This window comes from Saccostrea cucullata, unplaced genomic scaffold (genome assembly GCF_032062105.1).
Source record: "Saccostrea cucullata isolate Sc308-1 unplaced genomic scaffold, CSIRO_AGI_Scuc_v1 ctg23752, whole genome shotgun sequence".
In the NCBI taxonomy this organism is placed as follows: Eukaryota; Metazoa; Mollusca; class Bivalvia; order Ostreida; family Ostreidae; genus Saccostrea; species Saccostrea cuccullata.
Genome location: NW_026939898.1, coordinates 2,783 through 9,292, shown reverse-complemented (window position 1 = coordinate 9,292; position 6,510 = coordinate 2,783). Strand labels below are relative to the sequence as shown.

Genomic DNA, 6,510 nt, shown 5'->3' with positions numbered 1-6,510 from the left:
GCTTTGTACTAAAATAATATTTTATGTCGTTGAGAAAGTAAATTTAAAAAGTTCCAAATTATGGGAAAATTATTTATTTGAATCTAATTAAGTAATTTACTTCAATCATTAATTAAATTCTGTTATTTCAGACTGGTTATGAATTAAGTATTTTAAAATACAGATGTGAGGCTCAGAGTTGATATGGTCATCTGAAAATTTTATGTTCAATTTGACGAATACATGTACGGTGATAATTATAGAATTATTTTGACTTCTTCCTTGGAAAGTCCAATATGAATGAGTGTATATTTAGAGGCAAACACCATAGTGCGGGTATTACTGTCTCATGACAGCATCTAGTTTTAATGTTGTTTTAGTTACCAAATTATACATCTAAAATACTAGTGTTACAAAAAGATTGCGGAGATAATTCTTTCAATAGACAAAATCCAATCCTGATCATTATTTAATAGCAGTCTTCACGTAGACCTATGACGTCCCGCTCTCGTCTTTTCAGCTCGTCTTTATATAAGTGGTCTATTATCTGCTATTGCATAAACAGTCAAGTCCCTTCTACTAGAGATAATCCTGTTTCTCATAGTTATATTTGTATCTTGTCATCGTTAACATCTCTTTTCCCTATGTAAGGAGTCCTATTCCGCTCAACATAGTGTTGCTTGATAGTTTGGTGCTCCACATTACCGCTTAACGTCACCATTGTTGACGTCTAATTCAAAGCGCTTTGGCACATATCGTCATATATTTGTCATTAATGACGTCAAATAAATGAAATTTTAAACACGAGTACACCGATTTATAGAGAATTTATGTAGGTAAAATTGTTAACATTATCTTGCCGTATAGCCTGATAACAAAGAGAATTCTTTGACAATGCTATTTGTAAACTTAAAAAAAAATTGTCGTGCGCCGACCACCGATATTTAACATCCTTTAAATGCTGTTTTTATTTGCATATGACATCACAAGCCCAAAATATTTTGTCAAAATATCTAAAAGATGATTTTCCAATAACATGCAAAAAATTATCAGTTTTGGTTGAATAGTACTTGAACTATTCAAGAAGTTAGCGTTTTTCCGGTACAAACCTATATTGACGACGTATTGTAATTAACATCGGTTATTTTGATTCTTATGTCGAAAAGACATATCCCGCTGAGCTTGAGATAAAAGATATCAAAGAGTCCGACACACCTGTCTCATATTTGGATATGATACTTGAAAAAGACGTAAATGGTAATCTTACGAACAAGCTCTATGAAAAACGTGATGACTTTAACTTTTCAATCATCAACTTCCTTTACTTATGCAGCGATATACCTTCATAACCTGCATACGGAGTTTATATCCCTTGGTTGATTCGATGGGCAAGAACATGTTCTACGTAAACTATGTTAATTCTAAAACGAGATAAATTATTGACAAACAAGTTGATAAACAAGAAAATCAATGAGAGATCTTTAATAGACCAACGCATGTCTGCCACAAGGCCTCGGTTTCTTTATGGAAAGCCATAGGGGACCCCCATGTCATGTTCTATATATTTCATTGAAAAACGATCTTGACCTGACCCCCATGTCATGTTCTATATATTTCATTGAAAAACGATCTTGACCTGGTCATGTTATCAATCCTGACCATGTCAAGATTTAAACATGACCAAGTCAGGATTTTTACCATCTTGACCAGGTCAGGATTATGGAAAGCCATAGGGGACCCCCATGTCATGTTCTATATATTTCATTGAAAAACAATCTTGACCTGGTCATGTTATCAATCCTGACCATGTCAAGATTTAAACATGACCAAGTCAGGATTTTTACCATCTTGACCAGGTCAGGACTGATAACATGACCAGGTCAAGATTGATAACATGACCATCCTATCCTGACCAAGTCACGATTCAATGTTGACCAAGTCAAGATTGGTAACGTGGCCATCTTATCCTGACCAAGTCAGGATTGACAACATGGCCATCCTATCATGGCCAGGTCATGATTCAATCTTGACCAAGTCAGGATTGATAACATGGCTTAGTCAGGATTGATAACATGACCAAGTCAAGATTGACAACATTGCCATGCTATCTTGGCCAGGTCAGGATTGATAACATGGCGCAGACCAGATTGATAACATGGCCAAGTCAAGATTGATAACATGGCCAAGTCAAGATTGAAAAATGTCCAAGTCAAGATTTATAACATGACCATCCAATCTTGGCGGGGTCATGATTCAATGTTGACCGAGTCAGGATTGACAACATGACCATCTATCTTGGTCGGTCATGATTGCATTGCGCCAGGATATATTACTTCCAAACGCAGTCAAGATTTCTTCCCAAGATTTTATAGGACCAAATGTCAAGCCAAGATAGCATTGCGCCTAGATACATGTGTTTTTCAAACGAAGTCAAGATTTATGGTCATGATTGCATTGCGACAATGTAGACTAATTTCCCAAGATTGCAAATGCTAGCTTGCAAGCGCTTCTCTAACAACGAAAACCCGCTAAAAAAGTGTATTGGATTTGCTCCTCCCAGCTGACGGTGACAAAATAACGTAAGTACAGGTGAAATTTTCCTCGTAAATCTTTATGAATATCTTAGTTTGTTGTTCTAATTATGTAGTTTATGCAATGTTTCTTTTAAATAAGTGACATGAACAGCATTTCAAATAATGCAAAACATTCTGCAGTTTAAATCGAGGAAATTCGAATTTTGTGTATCGACAAATTAGTAATTATAGAACTTTTGAACATAAACAAATAATGCTTTAATATTGTCCTGCTAAGAATCTATATACAATATACTTTCATTATATTTTTAACAATTGATCAAGTGCAAAATGCCAAATTATAGAACTTTTTTCTGTAAAAACGGAGGGGGTGGGCTTTAATATTGTCCTGCTAATCTATATATACAATTCAAATTTTTAACAATTGATCCATGGCACATACAATTTTAAGATTGGTTATAGATGTTGCAGGTAGGTATTCTTTCAACAACAAAACTGTTGGCGTATATACAACCTTTTACAATTTTAAGATTGGTTATAGATTTACATGTAATTCTTTTTTATGTTTTGTAATTAATACATGACTAATTCTTTTTTATTGTTTGCAGATAATTTACATGACTTATTCATCTATTTTATTAATGTAACTATTTATAGTATCTCAGATCGACACAGTCATGCTAACTGGAGAGAGCTTTATGCGGACTCTGGAGCATGGCTTGAGACGATGACTGGAGTCTATGGCTAGTGGAACCATTTTGCAGTAATTTAGAATGTGCAGGAGAAAGTGGTACACTTCATTTCAATCGCATCTTTCGACAAGCGAAAATCCATGGTCTACCTGGAATAAGTTTATTTGGCGCCAAGACAACCTTTTTCCAAGGTCAAAGATCAAAGACCAGAACTGATGTCAGTTGGAAAGACACCACATTGGGTATTGGATTTGTATTTTTATATACTCTTTTTTATAAGCTTAAGTGATTTTTTTCATTATGTAACACACTCGGTGATGTTAATACATTCAAGGTGTTTTTCCGAGCTTGACAAAGGCTCGAGAAGATCATGATGCAATTGACTATTCATTTATAAACATTTCATATCTACAACTTGTCTATCTACATTCAAAACAAACAATCATTTATAGTGGAAATACAAATATATTTTGTTTCCAATATCAAGGTCAAAGATCAAAGGCCAGAATTGGTGTCAGCTGGAAAGATACCACATTGTGTATTGGATTTGCAAGATATTTAATCAATGCACCAGTTTCAAGTTCAAAGGTTAGTAACAAATTGACAATATTAGTTATGTAGACATTAAGAGGGGTAATACGGAAATATGTGAGGTCCTTGAAAAAATCCATATTGGGCGAGGCGTAAGCCGAGCCCAGTATGCATTTTTTCAAGAACCCCACATATTTCTGTATTACCCCTCTTAGTGTCTACATAACGAATTTATCCTGCCGATGGTTCACTAAAAGATTAAATATTGGTAGTATTAATAAACCGCTTTCACTGAACGTCCAAGCAAGACGTTCTACATCCATTGTACGTTGTCAACAGAGGCATTGTGATGTCAGTTATGAAGCTCCATGCGGGTCACGTGAAAGCAGTATATTGTTGATGTGTGGTTGGTAAATTTTTAATGTATGGTGGGTAGGTCAAGTGGAGGGGGCACATTAGCAATGTGAGGTGGGTAGACAGCATAACATCGTTTCATGCAGTATTGCTCTCGGCCAATGTAATTTCACGATTTTTATCAGAGGCAGAATAATTTGCATTGTTAGGTCACCTGAGTAAACTCAGGTAATATATTGCTATTCTTTTTTGTCCGTCGTCGTGCGCTCTGCGTTAACATTTTCAGCTTCTTCTTCTCTGCAACCACTCCAATTTCAACGACATTTGGCACAAAGCATCTATGGGTAAAGGGGAACAAAAATTCTGAATTTCATGATCCCTGCCCCCTGGGGCCTGAAGGATGGAAACAAAGCCACTAAAATTCATGCAATCTTTAAAAATCTTCTTCTTTACTTCTAGACATTAAGCAGTAAAACTCTTGGCATGATTGTAACATGAGCATTGAGTCTGTATACCAAAATTGTAAAATTCATGGCCCCAAGGTCAGGGATTCTAATTCTGGGACTAAATAGATTATATAGTAAAAATGTTTATTTCTTTAAAAAATCTTTAAATAACTAACCAAGTACATAGTTATGGTGAATAAGGATGCCTCTTCCAAAATTGCGAATTTCATTGCCCCTGGGTCAGGGGTTCTGGTGTTAGGGCAGGGCTCTATTGATTATATAGTGAAATTGCAATTGAAAATCTTCCCTGCACTTGGGCACATGTATTGAATAAACTAACCAAACACAAAGTTATAATGAGCAAGGACGTGTCTCCCAAAAATGTGAATTTCATGGCTCCAGGGCAAGGGTTCTGGTGTTAAGGTGTGGCTCTATTGATTATATATGAGAATACACTAATTCTTTAAACAATTTTCCTTTGCTCCTGGGTATTAAACCAATAATGTTGTTATGATGAGGAAGGATGCCTCATCATGGCCTCTGGGTCAGGCTCTCTGGTGAAGGGTGGGGGAGGGGCTCTAATGATTATATACATAAATGCATGAATTCTTTGAAAATCTATTCCTTTGCTCCTTGGTATTATGCAAATGATCTAAGTACATATTTTAGATGAAGAATGATGCTTCTTCCAAAATGATTTATGTAAGAATCCTTGGGGTGTCGGGGATAATGGAAGAGGGGAGGGGTACATATTCTAAATAAATCAGTGCGGCTGTGCTTTGAAATCTGCTCTTTGGTATTAATCAACCATTTATGATGAGTGAAGATATGTCTTTTTAAAAATTTTAAAACATGTGGCCCCAGGGTCAGTGGTTCCTGTGGGGTGGGATGCACAACTGATTTTAAAGTGGAGATGCATTTTTTTTGTTACTCTGATATACCTCTCGATATTAAGTAACCAAAGTAAGCATGCTAAGTGTAGAGTTATGATAAGCAATGGTGCCTCTTTTAAAATTGTTAATTTCATGGCCTCTGGTTTAAAACACGAACCAAATTCAATTGTTGGAAAGTTGTTGCATGATTCTCAGGTGACCCATAAGGTCCATGGGTCAGGGTCTCATGTTATTTTTCAATAATTACATAATGTGTACATATTCCATAAAAGGCTATCAAGAGCTTTCATTTGCTAACTACACTAAAAGATAATTTTTATATTTTACAGGATTGATGTGGAAGCCTTGATGTTTAGCTATGCCAGTGGTTTCATTTCCTGTGGATATTATGTGGACATTGATGGCCATTGGGTGCTTGATGCAATGCAATAATGACATTTTGTAGACTGTAGAATTCACTTGCATATTAAAACAAGAGATTGCCTTGGAAGAAAAATCTGAGTTTAGCTAGTTTTAATTTTTCTAAATCAATATATTTTTGTCAAAAATTTTATGCTGATGCATAATGCATAAGTATTTTTTATTTTGACCTTGTTTGAACTAACTTTTCTCAAATTTGTTATAGTGTAGATTCAAAGAAACTCTTTTAGAATTGTCTTTTTTTCCTATTTAAGCTAAAGCAAGCATACATTATCAACTGTGTCCATTTTTTACCTTGATCTTTCAAGTGTCCTTTGAATATAAGTGTATTATCTACTGTATATTAAACTGTTTATTGAATCTTTTCAAAATATTTTTGTCATCTTCATATACTAGTCAAATACAAATTTTTCTTATTGCATTAATAGTTAAATTTCATATGCTGTGCCCGTCCTTAGGAAGAGACATGTACAGCATTAACCTTTTAGATCCCGTGTCGCAGCTAGGATGCTGGCACTGCTGAATTTGATGACTCCTTGCTCAATGGCCTTGAATGTGCCCAGTATAGTACAACGCCCTCTTGATGCAGCAACTTTGTATCTCCTGATAAGCAAATTCTAGAATATACAACAAGCTTCATACACTCAATTTCATATGATTG

General features: G+C 35.2%; 1 long non-coding RNA gene across 1 annotated transcript; it reads left to right on the top strand.

Moving 5' to 3' along the window:
* The first annotated feature begins 3,224 nt into the window (after positions 1-3,224).
* On the top strand, positions 3,225-6,306 carry LOC134254243 (uncharacterized). Its single transcript, XR_009989279.1, has 3 exons — positions 3,225-3,447; positions 3,693-3,793; positions 5,759-6,306. It is a non-coding gene; the product is annotated as an uncharacterized LOC134254243 (long non-coding RNA).
* Positions 6,307-6,510: the final 204 nt, after the last annotated feature.